Raw genomic sequence first — 15,821 nt, forward strand, 5'->3', positions numbered from 1 at the left:
GCTCTTCTTCCGAGTAGGACTCTAACCTATTCACACCCATAGTCCCTTCCACCAATTCTTGTGCTTCCATGTTCAACCTGACCCTATTCAGATAATCTTCTCCCTTCCCACTGGCTGAGCTTTGTGTGGAATTCAGACTGTTGAACCACTGTGTCAGCTGTTGCGCATTCAACCCCATCAGTGTAGCATTCACATCGACTGCCATTGATGGTTGCGGCAACTTTTCAGTGTTCGATGATAGCGGTATCATCAGTGGGGGACTCGACCTCACCAGTGTTGACTGAGCACATATGGGACTAAACTCCATCAAGGACCCAGATCCAGTTGGCTGAGCCGCTATCGGAGTTATCCCTGGAGTGTTTTCTATGCACCTCCTTTCTGTCCCATTCTGCAGCATTGATCCCTGACCGCTCATACCTAAGTTAGGCTGACTGTACAAAGGTACCGGTGGACCTACAGTAATGGGTAGTGATATCGCATCTGGGTTCTGTCCATTTCCCATGTTCTGAGACATGTTCATTCCCACACTATGGGTCATCATTGCCGGCATGCCCATCTGACTCCCCGTCATCTGAGCATGTGCGTTTCCCCCCTGCATCTGCTTTTGAGGCATCAAAAACTGGGTTAATTCAGCTTGTGCCAGTGTTGGGTTGTGACCATTCTGTCCTCCCATTACGGTTGGATCTAGAATCATTCCCGTACTGTTGTCACTGCTGTAGTACCTTGGGACCTGCGGCTGATAATTTTCTGCTGGTTTCAATATGGGCACATCTGGATATATTCTCCTAACCTGCGGTATCTGCGGGGTGAACAGTAAACTCGGGTCCTTAGATCCCGATGATGCTCCTGAACTCTGAGTTTCACTGTTCTGTACCGGTGCCGGAGGGGCAGAACTGGTACTTGGACCTTGTCCACTCTCTGCATAAGGTGGTAGACGGTCGTTCAGCAATTGCATTATTAACTCCTCATCCTCTAACTCCTCTTCTCTTCTCAACTTTTCCTCGTCCTCTCTATCCTTGGAACACCTCCTGTTTGTCTTACAGGTAGCTTTCTTACCTGTCTCCTCTTCTTCCTTAGTAATTGCGGGAAACAATTTTATCCCCTGCAATACATCTGACCTCCACACCTTCTGTGCATTATCCCACCTAGCGTCCGCTAGTGTCTTTTCTACCTTCCTTATCCTAGTCTCGAACTTATTTTGCTGCTGCTGTCTAGCCATTAGTTCCCAAATCGCTAGAGCCTCAAACTGTGCTGGCCTTGGAGGTACCTTCATGTCGTACATCGCGAATCTCAAATTCTCTAGGATCCTTATATTGAATGTCCCATGGACCGGGAACGCTACGCTCCCATGTTTCTCTGTCAGCTTGTGCCATTGCTTTAGCCAAAGGCACGGAGCTACCCCCTTTTCCTCCATTACAATGTAAGCTGGTGTACCTTCGGGCGGCGTCTCCTCTCCTACGCTCGCTTTAATGTAAGACTCCCCCTTCATCGCACTCCTTAATGCTTTAAAAAATTTCATTTTCTCGTCTTTTATTTCACAAAGTTTGTAATCAATAAGTGACTTTAATTCCCGGAATACTCTTCGCTTGCCTTTCCCCTTCCAATCGAGCCCCACGGACTGCGTCCAATCCGTGCGCGACCCTTCTCTGCAACCAACCTATCCCAGCGCGGCTCCTAGTGACGTCACACTCACACACACTGCGGCTGACAAAGCCTCGCGGCTAGTCCTCCTTCACTCAGCTCCTCTCGTAACAACTTCTGGCATGTATCGCGAGCTACCAAAAATATAAAACAGATCTGTCGGTTTACTACAGGAGGGGTAACACAATCGCTTCAGGACCTTAGGGATTTTCCACTAGCCTCAGCAGTTATTCCATCTTTCTCGGTCCCCACTTTCGCAAGCAAATCTGACCCGCAGACTGCTCTCAACTTGTCAGTGATCTATTCTAGTGCACTTAGAATTTGTCAAAGCCCGAAGTCGAAGTTTCTTTCACTCCCTTAACACACGTACAGACTCGTTGACCACGCCCGGTCAACCTACTAAACCGACCAGACCACAACATAAACAAGTGTCTCATACACTTTTCAACATACTCCGGAGTCTCTTGACCTCGCAGGGCCCGTCTCAACAACAACAACCACGTGGACCTTTTTATGCACGAAGCGCCACATGCACATGAAGTTCGACGACTTCCCTACTCTCACACTCGGAGTCGCACCTCCGCTATTTCTATGAAGTTCGACGACTTCCCTACTTCTACACTCGGAGTCGCACCTCCGCTATTCTCTAAAATCCTCGCAACCTTTTCACACAATCTGCGGCAATAAGCTGTGCAAGCGCAAAATCCTAACTTCACTCATACCATCACTAGTACCGCCAACGCTGATCTCACACCTCCATTCTCTTCATTCGCAAGCTCCGAGATCCCGGGAAAGTCGCGGTGGACTTAGCCCATCATCATTTTCTCAATCTGTTTTACCCAAGAAAATCTAATTCAACTTCTCGAGTGGGATCTCAAAAGTCGAAACCGTTAATTCAACACCATGTATGTTTCGAGTGGGCTCCCAAAAGTCTAAACCGTCCTCTGCTACCATCTACTAATAGAGCGTTCCGTACTAATAATTTACCTGTACTCGGACGCTCTCTCGGCCGATGAATCTTTTGGCTAAGTGGGACTCTCTTCACCCGAGATCAGTCAATTTAATCAAATCAATAATCAATAACGAACGTAAGCAATGCCCTGATCAACATAACACTTAAAAATTAATCCAGAATACATTTCGGCGAACCATGACCTTTCGGTCATGAATAATCACACCAGTTTGTTCAAAGTTAATGAATTTATTTCCCTATATTAGCAAAGCTAGCACAATATAGATGTGTCTCAACACCAAATGATAAACGTAAATGAACATTAATAGCTGTCCATAACGACGAAACAGGTGCAATCTATGCAGCATTTGAATAACAAGGCATTCGATGATAGCAATGCAAATCACTAAAACTATAATCTGTAATGAGCTAATTGCATACATTTAGTCAGCATAACAAGGTCTCAAATTGCATCGTGCAACAAAAGGAATCCTCATCTAACCTCAAATTAGCATCGGCATGTGGGACTTCATGCAAAAACAATTTAGCAACATTAATTTAGAAAAACTCCTAACTAGGGCTCTTATAAAAAATCAGCAGTTGGTTACCTAAAAGAAACACAATGCAATCATACAATTTCCTTTCATATTTACCAATTACAATCAGCATTCAAGGAAGTCTTCGTCTCACAGGTACCGTTTCTCGATCAGCATGGGACGGGGCAAAGGGGCAGGGGTGGACGGGGCAGTTGCCTCACGGCGGCAAGATAAACTACTACTTCATGCAATGGGCAGTTCAAAGTTAAAGTCTCTAGGGTAAGAATCATTTAAAGTCTCTTTCTCTCGATTAGAGAAAGCATCAAAGTCTCTTTCAAAATGGCGTTGTAGCAAGGTGGGCCATATTAGCTGCAAAATGGCGGGTAACGGCAATAATGGCTGCAATGGCTGTAATGGCTACTTTCTTCTCGTGCACCTGGTTTAAATAGACAACAGTTCAAATCCAGTAGGGTCTTCCATTGGAGGGTTCATAGGTTGGCTTCAAATTATCCAATCAAAAACAACAGTTCTCAAGCTTTTACTTAAGCATACATTATCCTTGGAGACGGGTACGCAAGTTGCAACATTTTATACCAATTAACTCATTTTCAGAGCTTCCATTGTCCGCACCTGCAGATTGACCTTGGAGCAAAGAGAAAAATGCCAGGCTGGCACGAAACCTTAAGATAAGCATGTGAATGATCTCAGTGGAAAAGTACAGCTTCAAGCAGAAATACACATTTATTAGCACATTGGAAAAATACGAGCATCTAAACCGTGAGACCAGGCAACTAGGCCGAAGCCTCCATTAAAGTTAGGCTAAGCTAAAGCATTTCAAACAAGCAAATCATAGCACACGTTTACGATTATGTCAGATTCGTGCAATTCTAATACTTCACGTTATATAAAGCACGCTTATAAATGTCGGCAAACTACTCTGAGGGCACATTTGTCCCCGTACAATCTTTATTAGTTCGATTAAAGTCACACTTGATTATTGCTACACTACGTTTATGCACTAATAAATGTAAAACCTTCATTTCTGCGTCATCAATCCCTCCTCTGATGACTACTTGTCATCACACAAACTATTCCCACAAATTTTATTCCATTAAAATTCTGTCAGTTCTCTTTTCCTTTTAGTTCCCCTAGTTTTCGCTTTATATTCTTCTGCCATTCTTTTCATCATTTTCTCTTCCTTCCTTCTTTTAATTCTTTCCATAATCATTATTATTCCCCTTTTTATTCCCCAAATTCCAAATATACAAATCAGTACTATTAATATTCCCTGTATTATTTTTAGTAATATTCCATTCCAAATCCCACCAATCCAATTTCCCACTGAAGCAAGTCCTATCCCAACCTTCTCCCACACTCCTGGTTCTTTCAATTCCTTCAAGTCTGCACTCTCTTTTGTTAGATTAGCAAGCATAGTTTTAATTTTCACACTGTTGTCCGGAATATACATGCAACAGTGGCGCGCACCAAGCATTTTGCAAACGCCGCCATCCTTTGCTAAAAGAATGTCTAAGGCAAGCCTGTTTTGAAGAGTCATAGCTCTTTCCGCTGCAAGTTCAGCATCTATCAGGATTATAGCACCTGAAAACGTTGTCAACATGTTATCCACTATAGTAGACAACTTTCTTATTTTGATGGAATTCAACACAACTCCCAATGAAGGAATCATGGCTCCAAATATATCTCCTACCACAGCAGCTGCGGTCTCTCTTTTCTGGATACGATGGGATCCAGATGTCTTTGAAATCATCGATAGGTCATCCAGTTGATAAACCTTTGGGAACACTATACCGAAATAACATCTTCCCCACCATCCCTTCGGAAGACGATAATAGGCATTATACCCACAAATGTAATATACACCTGGTATGACAGGGTCAAGTCCGTTCATCATGAATGTCCATTTGGCCTTAAAGATAAACGTATGTTTACACTCACTCGCTCCTACGAAAATGTTATCATAATAAGATTCACCTCGATATATACAAAATTTCCCTACATGCCAAGCATCTAAAGCTATTCTCCCTTGTGTCTTTATTGCGGCAAAATCATAATGATCTACTGAAGTCCTCTTACTTAGCTCCTTTTCTAATTTCGCATTCATTTGTGCCCTTCTATCATCTGTGCGATCTAAAAAGCTTATTTCTACTGCAGAGAGCGAGCAGGTAAGGTTTTCCCTATGAGCGTGAGCCGTTTCAAAAGGTTGCATTGGCTCGAAAAATTCCCTCATTATTTTAGCATCCCAATCTTTAGCAATCTGGCTTAGCTGCGCTATTATAGGAACATATGCAAAGGTAACATCATAATTTGAGTAAAAATACTGTATGTTAGTTTGACCATAAAATCTAGAAGTTACTATACTACATGTAATCCCGTATGTAAGAGGCATGTGGTGATAAGTCACCCCTTCCTTTACTGATGTCGGTATCTGTGTACATACATAACAATCTTTCGCATCCATAGTCTCAACATATTCTGTTAGCAAGCGATAGAAAACATTATACGAAAGTTCTTTCTTATCATGCAAGTGTCTCTCATCTAATTCTAGTCTTCTCAATGCAGTTAGTTCAGTGACAGTAACAGGAGCAAAAGTAGAAGCATAAATTTTCTCATTCTCACCCTTACCATGCATTCCAAGCACGATTGCCATTATTATTAGTACACATGCAATTACCAAGCCTATACACGCATATTTACAATATTTCTTTCTACTGTTTTGTGTAGCCATGATCTGTATAGAATCAGAGAGCTAGAAGCACCTATAAAGAAACTATTTAGCAATTCAGTTACAAAGCTGAACGAGCGCAATGTTCACACAGTTTTCTTCAAGAGGCCAGTCACTTATCGGTTAGCAGCATTTGTCTCAATTCGGCAATAACTCAGTCTTTTATCAGTTCAGCAAGTGTCTTATCCGGTTTAGCAATGTCTCAGCTGGTTGTTTGTATCACGTTAGATTGTAGCAAGCAATGTCATTTATCACCCTTTCAATCAACAGTGTCCATAAAACTTTTCTTTTCTATTGGTATCTCTTCTTCTTCGTTCTCGAGGCTAAGAGATACAAATTCGTCAGTCCAATCGTCATTGACTACATATGCCCATTCTGGACCGGAATATCTCCTGTTTGGTATCCTTTTCCTTTTCAATTTTGCTTCTCTTTTCGATTCTGCCTCACTGGTACTTTCCTCTTTGGCCAAGTCTTTTCCTTCACTTGAGGATGGTACCACGACAGTCACTTCCTTTCTTTTCTCTTTCACTTTTGGCCTTTCTCCGTCGTTCAAATTTTCTTTAGTCCTTTGTTTTATTGGTGATATACTTAGTCTCCTCTTTGCACCGTGTCCATTTGATGGACCTGCGATCTTTTCTGTGGAAGCTTGAACTGTTTCGTTCTGTTCTGCCTTGTCCCCTCCTTCTGGGGAATCAATCACGTTCTCTTTTTCTTTTTCTCTATCGTCTGCTTCTGGGAAAGCCCTCCTCTGATCAGGCTCTCCTGCTTTTTCACCTCTTTCGAGCCCTTCGTCACCGTTACTTTCTTCAGACTCTTTATCACTTTCAGCTGCTTCAGGCTCTTTGTCACCTTCAGCTGCTTCAGGCTCTTTGTCACCTTCAGCTGCTTCGTCGCTGTCTGAGGTTTCTCCTTGGTCTTCCCCAAGTGAGTCGGTTGTTTCGTCCTCAGAGAATATTTCTCTCTCTTCTGTTCCTGCCTGTTCGCTTTCAGTTCGGTTTTGCTCTGTCTCAGCGCTCAGCACTGTTTTATCAGGCACTGGCAGTTTCAGCGCTTCAACTTCCTCATCTGTGGGACACAACACTTTCTTTGTGTGACTGGCGTGAATCCAGTTGGGAACTCCCGCACACTTCACAGCGGTAGTGGTCGTCAGGATCACTTGGAAAGGGCCTTTCCAACGGGGTTCCAGACACGACTTTCTCACGTGCTTCTTTACCACGACCCAGTCACCTGCTTTCAGTGTGTGTCCTGGACCTTGGATCGGTGGCAAGGTGGTCGCTTCCACCTGGTGAGAGAAAGAGCGAACCACGTCAGCCAGACCTTTGCAGTAGTCTAACACCATATCATCTGTAATATTCAAAAGCGCGTTTGCGGGAACTGCAGGAAGTCTCATAGCCCTGCCCATGAGAATTTCGTGCGGAGACAATCCAGTCTTTCTATCAGGGGTGTTTCTCATTGACATTAACACCAAGGGCAATGCGTCAGGCCATTTCAAATTTGTCGATGCACATATTTTCGCCATTCTTGATTTCAATGTACCATTCATTTGTTCCACCAGTCCTGAGGCTTCAGGGCGATAGCTACAATGCAGTTTTTGCTCAATGTTCAGCGCTGCGCAAAGTAACTTTATCACCTCGTTATTGAAGTGACTTCCCCTATCTGATTCTAAAGAGATCGGGAATCCAAAACGTGGTATCAACTCCCTCAACAATAGTTTTGCAACTGTAAGGCTGTCATTTCTACGTGTGGGGTACGCTTCAACCCAGTGACTAAAAATGCACACAATCACCAACACATACTTCAGACCTCCATGCACAGGCATCTCAATGAAGTCCATCTGCATTCTACTAAACGGGCCGCTCGCCCTACCAATGTGGCTCGCGTTCACAACCGTTCCCTTCCCTGGGTTCATCTGCTGACAAATGACACATCGATGGCAAACTGCTTCTGCAGCTTGACGAAATCTGGGGTTAAACCAATCAGTTTTGAACAATCTTATCATGGTATCTCTCCCTAGATGAGCCTGCCCATGATAGAACCGCGCTAGCTGCGATAAGAGACCATTTGGCAAAAAATGTTTCCCTCATTTGAAACCCATAACTCATCTGGTCTCTTTATACATTGTGACTTAATCCAGGAATCTCTTTCATCCTCCCTGACGTTATTCTGTAACGCTTTTAGTTCATCCATTGTATCTACGACCTTCAAGGCAAATGCTTCAGCTGGTTCGAGTTCTGGTTCACTTATCGAATTCCATTCATCTCTGAGTAATATACAGTTCAAGGCACAAAATCTTGCGACTTGATCCGCATATGCATTTCCCAGAGAAACATAGTCCTGTCCTTTTGTATGAGCACTACACTTTACCACTGCAACTTCGGCTGGCATTTGAATGGCGTGTAACAATTCCCTTATTCTCTCCCCGTTTTTCACTGGGGATCCTGAAGAAGTCAGGAAACCTCTCTGTGACCATAGTTGTCCAAAGTCGTGCACAATTCCAAACCCGTACTGACTATCAGTGTAAATGGTGACTTTCATCAATGCAGACAGTTGACATGCTCTTGTAAGGGCTACAAGTTCTGCTACTTGTGCAGAATAGACTCCTTGAAGCCAGGACGCTTCCAAGACACCTGTTACAGTACATACAGCATATCCTGCTTTCAAAATTCCCATCCCATCTCTTAGACATGAACCATCAACGAAAACAATTTGGTCATTTTCATCAAGCTTAGTATCCTTAATGTCAGGTCGAGGTTTTGTGCAAAATTCAGTCACCTGAAGGCAGTCATGCTGAACGTCTTCAGCGTTCTCAACTTCAGCATTTTCACCGGGAAGCAAGGTTGCTGGATTCAGCGTAGTGCACCTTTTCAGCTGCACATTCGGTGAGCCCAGAATTATCGTTTCATACCTTGTGAGTCTTGCTCCAGTCATGTGTTGCGTTCGGGAGCGGGTCAAAAGTATCTCAACTGAGTGAGGGACCATGACTGTTACTGAGTGTCCCATCACTATTCCTTCACTCTGAGTGAGGCTGATACCAACTGCTGCTACGGCGCGCAAACACCCTGGAAGTGCTGCTGCGACCGGATCCAAAGTAGCTGAAAAATACGCTACTGGTCTGTTTATGCCACCATGGGCTTGAGTCAAGACAGACAAAGAACATGCATCACGTTCATGACAAAACAATGTGAAAGGCTTTGTGTAATCAGGCATACCTAAAGCTGGAGCCCTGCACATGCATTCTTTCAATTCGATAAAAGCATCCATCTCATCTCCTTTCAGCTCAATTTGATCCAAGGCATCCTTCTGGGTCAGCTTCAGTAAAGGCTTTGCTAGAGTTGAGAAGTTGGGAATCCACTGACGACAGTAGCTTACCATTCCCAAAAACTTCCTCACCTCCCTCCTTGTCTTTGGTGGACTCATTTGAAGTACACTCGTTATTCTTTCCTTCATTATTCTCCGTGACCCTTTCTCTATCTGGTGACCCAAGTATTTCACTTTCTTCTGACAGAACTGCAATTTGGAAGGAGACACCTTGTGTCCATTCCTTCCCAAATGGTTCAACAGAGCAATGGTATCGGCTGTGCAGCCACTTTCTGTCTTAGATGCGATCAGTAAGTCATCGATGTACTGTACTAGGGTTGACTCGAATGGCAATTCTAATGCTTCCAAGTCTTTCTTTAGAATCTGATTGAATATTGACGGTGACTCAGAAAACCCTTGAGGAATTCGACACCAACTGTACACTCTGTCTAAGAATTTGAAACAAAAGAGAAATTGACTGTCCTCATGAAGAGGCACCGAAAAGAATGCTTGTGACAAGTCGATGACTGAGAACCACTCGGCATCGCAAGGGACTTGAAACATTATCACAGCTGGATTTGGTACGACAGGGCAACATTTAATTATGATGTCATTTATTTTCCTCAAGTCCTGTACAATTCGGACCTTTCCACTCGGCTTTATTAGTCCCATGATTGGTGAATTACATGGACTGCTTAACACTTCTTTCAGTACTCCCTGTTTTACAAATTCGTCAATGAGTTGGGCAACTTTCATGAGGGTGTCTTGTGCCATGTGGTATTGTGGGGTCTGGGGAAAGGTTGCATTGGGCTTTACAGTCACTTTCACTGGTTCCAGTCCTTTCATCAATCCCACCTCTTTCCCTGTCATATCCCACACTTCCTTTCCGACTGTTTCCCGTAATTCAGCTGGAATATCTTCTTCAGTTATCATCGGGAAAAGACAAATCAGAGGATACTCTTCATCGACAGTTTCCATCTCATCCCCCTCTACACTGTCCTCTTCTTCCCCATCACTGCTCGTCTGAATTTTGATTCCATCGTTCGAACACATAATCGAACAACCCAATTTGCACAATAGGTCTCTCCCTAACAGTGCTATCGGGCTTGAGTCACATACCACAAATTTATGTAACCCTTGATAGTTACCAATGCTGACTGGTACCGGATCTGTAATTGGGTTTGTCAGGTGCCTGTTTGCTACTCCCACCACTTGAACTGTTCTCCCTGAGAGTGGCAAATTTGGTACTTCAATGCTCTTAACAGTTGAACGTGTGGCTCCTGTGTCAACCAAGAATGAGACACGATGACCCATTACTCTTCCCTCCACGTACGGACCCTTTTGATCAACTTCCAAGGATGCTGCAAGCACACAATCTCCTTCTTCTCCTGAACTTTCACTCTCCCATACATTGTTTACTCCACTCTCACTGTGTAATGGGAACTGTTGTACGGTGCCATTTGTATTCATTACCTGACCCGAGACCTGTGGAGGAACCATCACTTGCTGCTGACTCATTGGTGCCAAAGGTATTTGCATTTGCTGATTAGGTACCATGGGAAACTGCTGTTGCATTGGCTGCATTTGCGTCATCTGCATACGGGGCATCTGCATCTGCTGCGGCTGCATGGGCTGTAATCCCTGCAGCTGATTTATGGTCTGAAAATTTGGGTTTGGACCTCTCATTTTCGGTCCCCTCATTGTCTCAAATGCATTGACATCATTGTTTTGCTGACCAACACCTGCACCTTCCTGCACCACCATCGGGCACTCGCGTTTCCAATGACCGACAATTCCGCACACGTGACACGGCATCACCTTTTTCAATGCCTGCACACCATTCGGAGTCACAACAGTGTTCAAATCCGGACCATTATTCACAAAACCTCCTCTGCCTCTGCCTCTCGCCTGTGGCTGAAACGTCATATTTCCCTGCAACTGCGGCTGCGGTTGTGGTACCTGTTGTTGGAACCCTTGCAAACCTTGCAGACCTGTCTGAGCTGCTTTAAGCTGCATCATCATCACTTTCTCTTTCAACTTTTTCTGTTTCACTTCAATTTCGTCGCTACAGTATTTCGCATAATTCAACACCTCATCAATAGGTTTCGACTGCCAACAAATCAAATGCGACTTTATCATCTGACTTATCTCTGGTCTCAGCCCTTCCACAAATCTAAACTCAAAATGAAGCATGTCCTTCGCCTCTATTGTTTCCGTGCCACTGTAGTTCTTGAACGCCTTCAACAACCTCTCATAGTAACTATGAATCGACTCTTTAGCCTCTTGGGCAGTTCGATCGATCTTCTGCCAATCCACATTTTTCGCGGCAACCTTCGTCTTCAAATGCTCAATCACCTTATTGTACAGGCTCATCACCATAGGTGATGGTGCACCCGTATCCCTGTCTCTCTCTGGTTCACTTGTCGGCCAACCTACAGCTCTTTTGCAATCCTCCCACAAATCTGCCGGAACCACAATCTCAAAGAGAGTGTTCAGGTCTTCCCAGAGACATTTTGCAAGCTTCACAAACCTATCAGTCTGTTGATACCATTCAATCGGTTTCTCTCTCAGTTTGGGAAAATCATCCGTAAAAGACTGAATGTCGCTTCTGTGCCATGGTACATGTATTAATTTTCCCCCTGCTGTCTCCCTCATTGGTAACATGGTTACTGCATCACTACTCTGTGGTCTTTTCTCGTTGAGCTCTGGGACACTGTCTTTCCTCTTTTCCTTTCTCTTTACCCATCTGCTTTCCCATTTGTCTAAACACCTCCACACTTGTGCACTCTGCAACAATTCTCTAAGGTGCGCCTTCATGCCTGCTGACCTCATGTGTTCAAAATCTGTGGTCCCGAAATCCAACCTGTAGCTCCTGCTCAAGTGTTTCGTCTTGTCTATATCAACCCCGTTTTTGTCAGCTATTTCTTGCAAGCTTCTATGTACCTTGTTCACTTCTCTCGTAATCCTGGGACATTGATACCTCAGCTCTTCTTCCGAGTAGGACTCTAACCTATTCACACCCATAGTCCCTTCCACCAATTCTTGTGCTTCCATGTTCAACCTGACCCTATTCAGATAATCTTCTCCCTTCCCACTGGCTGAGCTTTGTGTGGAATTCAGACTGTTGAACCACTGTGTCAGCTGTTGCACATTCAACCCCATCAGTGTAGCATTCACATCGACTGCCATTGATGGTTGCGGCAACTTTTCAGTGTTCGATGATAGCGGTATCATCAGTGGGGGACTCGACCTCACCAGTGTTGACTGAGCACATATGGGACTAAACTCCATCAAGGACCCAGATCCAGTTGGCTGAGCCGCTATCGGAGTTATCCCTGGAGTGTTTTCTATGCACCTCCTTTCTGTCCCATTCTGCAGCATTGATCCCTGACCGCTCATACCTAAGTTAGACTGACTGTACAAAGGTACCGGTGGACCTACAGTAATGGGTAGTGATATCGCATCTGGGTTCTGTCCATTTCCCATGTTCTGAGACATGTTCATTCCCACACTATGGGTCATCATTGCCGGCATGCCCATCTGACTCCCCGTCATCTGAGCATGTGCGTTTCCCCCCTGCATCTGCTTTTGAGGCATCAAAAACTGGGTTAATTCAGCTTGTGCCAGTGTTGGGTTGTGACCATTCTGTCCTCCCATTACGGTTGGATCTAGAATCATTCCTGTACTGTTGTTACTGCTGTAGTACCTTGGGACCTGCGACTGATAATTTTCTGCTGGTTTCAATATGGGCACATCTGGATATATTCTCCTAACCTGCGGTATCTGCGGGGTGAACAGTAAACTCGGGTCCTTAGATCCCGATGATGCTCCTGAACTCTGAGTTTCACTGTTCTGTACCGGTGCCGGAGGGGCAGAACTGGTACTTGGACCTTGTCCACTCTCTGCATAAGGTGGTGGACGGTCGTTCAGCAATTGCATTATTAACTCCTCATCCTCTAACTCCTCTTCTCTTCTCAACTTTTCCTCGTCCTCTCTATCCTTGGAACACCTCCTGTTTGTCTTACAGGTAGCTTTCTTACCTGTCTCCTCTTCTTCCTTAGTAATTGCGGGAAACAATTTTATCCCCTGCAATACATCTGACCTCCACACCTTCTGTGCATTATCCCACCTAGCGTCCGCTAGTGTCTTTTCTACCTTCCTTATCCTAGTCTCGAACTTATTTTGCTGCTGCTGTCTAGCCATTAGTTCCCAAATCGCTAGAGCCTCAAACTGTGCTGGCCTTGGAGGTACCTTCATGTCGTACATCGCGAATCTCAAATTCTCTAGGATCCTTATATTGAATGTCCCATGGACCGGGAACGCTACGCTCCCATGTTTCTCTGTCAGCTTGTGCCATTGCTTTAACCAAAGGCACAGAGCTACCCCCTTTTCCTCCATTACAATGTAAGCTGGTGTACCTTCGGGCGGCGTCTCCTCTCCTACGCTCGCTTTAATGTAAGACTCCCCCTTCATCGCACTCCTTAATGCTTTAAAAAATTTCATTTTCTCGTCTTTTATTTCACAAAGTTTGTAATCAATAAGTGACTTTGATTCCCGGAATACTCTTCGCTTGCCTTTCCCCTTCCAATCGAGCCCCACGGACTGCGTCCAATCCGTGCGCGACCCTTCTCTGCAACCAACCTATCCCAGCGCGGCTCCTAGTGACGTCACACTCACACACACTGCGGCTGACAAAGCCTCGCGGCTAGTCCTCCTTCACTCAGCTCCTCTCGTAACAACTTCTGGCATGTATCGCGAGCTACCAAAAATATAAAACAGATCTGTCGGTTTACTACAGGAGGGGTAACACAATCGCTTCAGGACCTTAGGGATTTTTCACTAGCCTCGGCAGTTATTCCATCTTTCTCGGTCCCCACTTTCGCAAGCAAATCTGACCCGCAGACTGCTCTCAACTTGTCAGTGATCTATTCTAGTGCACTTAGAATTTGTCAAAGCCCGAAGTCGAAGTTTCTTTCACTCCCTTAACACACGTACCGACTCGTTGACCACGCCCGGTCAACCTACTAAACCGACCAGACCACAACATAAACAAGTGTCTCATACACTTTTCAACATACTCCGGAGTCTCTTGACCTCGCAGGGCCCGTCTCAACAACAACAACCACGTGGACCTTTTTATGCACGAAGCGCCACATGCACATGAAGTTCGACGACTTCCCTACTCTCACACTCGGAGTCGCACCTCCGCTATTTCTATGAAGTTCGACGACTTCCCTACTTCTACACTCGGAGTCGCACCTCCGCTATTCTCTAAAATCCTCGCAACCTTTTCACACAATCTGCGGCAATAAGCTGTGCAAGCGCAAAATCCTAACTTCACTCATACCATCACTAGTACCGCCAACGCTGATCTCACACCTCCATTCTCTTCATTCGCAAGCTCCGAGATCCCGGGAAAGTCGCGGTGGACTTAGCCCATCATCATTTTCTCAATCTGTTTTACCCAAGAAAATCTAATTCAACTTCTCGAGTGGGATCTCAAAAGTCGAAACCGTTAATTCAACACCATGTATGTTTCGAGTGGGGTCCCAAAAGTCTAAACCGTCCTCTGCTACCATCTACTGATAGAGCGTTCCGTACTAATAATTTACCTGTACTCGGACGCTCTCTCGGCCGATGAATCTTTTGGCTAAGTGGGACTCTCTTCACCCGAGATCAGTCAATTTAATCAAATCAATAATCAATAACGAACGTAAGCAATGCCCTGATCAACATAACACTTAACAATTAATCCAGAATACATTTCGGCGAACCATGACCTTTCGGTCATGAATAATCACACCAGTTTGTTCAAAGTTAATGAATTTATTTCCCTATATTAGCAAAGCTAGCACAATATAGATGTGTCTCAACACCAAATGATAAACGTAAATGAACATTAATAGCTGTCCATAACGACGAAACAGGTGCAATCTATGCAGCATTTGAATAACAAGGCATTCGATGATAGCAATGCAAATCACTAAAACTATAATCTGTAATGAGCTAATTGCATACATTTAGTCAGCATAACAAGGTCTCAAATTGCATCGTGCAACAAAAGGAATCCTCATCTAACCTCAAATTAGCATCGGCATGTGGGACTTCATGCAAAAACAATTTAGCAACATTAATTTAGAAAAACTCCTAACTAGGGCTCTTATAAAAAATCAGCAGTTGGTTACCTAAAAGAAACACAATGCAATCATACAATTTCCTTTCATATTTACCAATTACAATCAGCATTCAAGGAAGTCTTCGTCTCACAGGTACCGTTTCTCGATCAGCATGGGACGGGGCAAAGGGGCAGGGGTGGACGGGGCAGTTGCCTCACGGCGGCAAGATAAACTACTACTTCATGCAATGGGCAGTTCAAAGTTAAAGTCTCTAGGGTAAGAATCATTTAAAGTCTCTTTCTCTCGATTAGAGAAAGCATCAAAGTCTCTTTCAAAATGGCGTCGTAGCAAGGTGGGCCATATTAGCTGCAAAATGGCGGGTAACGGCAATAATGGCTGCAATGGCTGTAATGGCTACTTTCTTCTCGTGCACCTGGTTTAAATAGACAACAGTTCAAATCCAGTAGGGTCTTCCATTGGAGGGTTCATAGGTTGGCTTCAAATTATCCAATCAAAAACAACAGTTCTCAAGCTTT

General features: G+C 44.4%; 1 protein-coding gene across 4 annotated transcripts in view; it reads left to right on the forward strand.

Annotated features, from left to right (window-relative positions):
- The window catches only part of DSE (dermatan sulfate epimerase), a 277,759-nt gene that overhangs the window by 244,945 nt on the left and 16,993 nt on the right, over positions 1-15,821 (forward strand). The window lies entirely within an intron of this gene.

Source organism: Pleurodeles waltl, chromosome 5 (assembly GCF_031143425.1).
Source record: "Pleurodeles waltl isolate 20211129_DDA chromosome 5, aPleWal1.hap1.20221129, whole genome shotgun sequence".
In the NCBI taxonomy this organism is placed as follows: Eukaryota; Metazoa; Chordata; class Amphibia; order Caudata; family Salamandridae; genus Pleurodeles; species Pleurodeles waltl.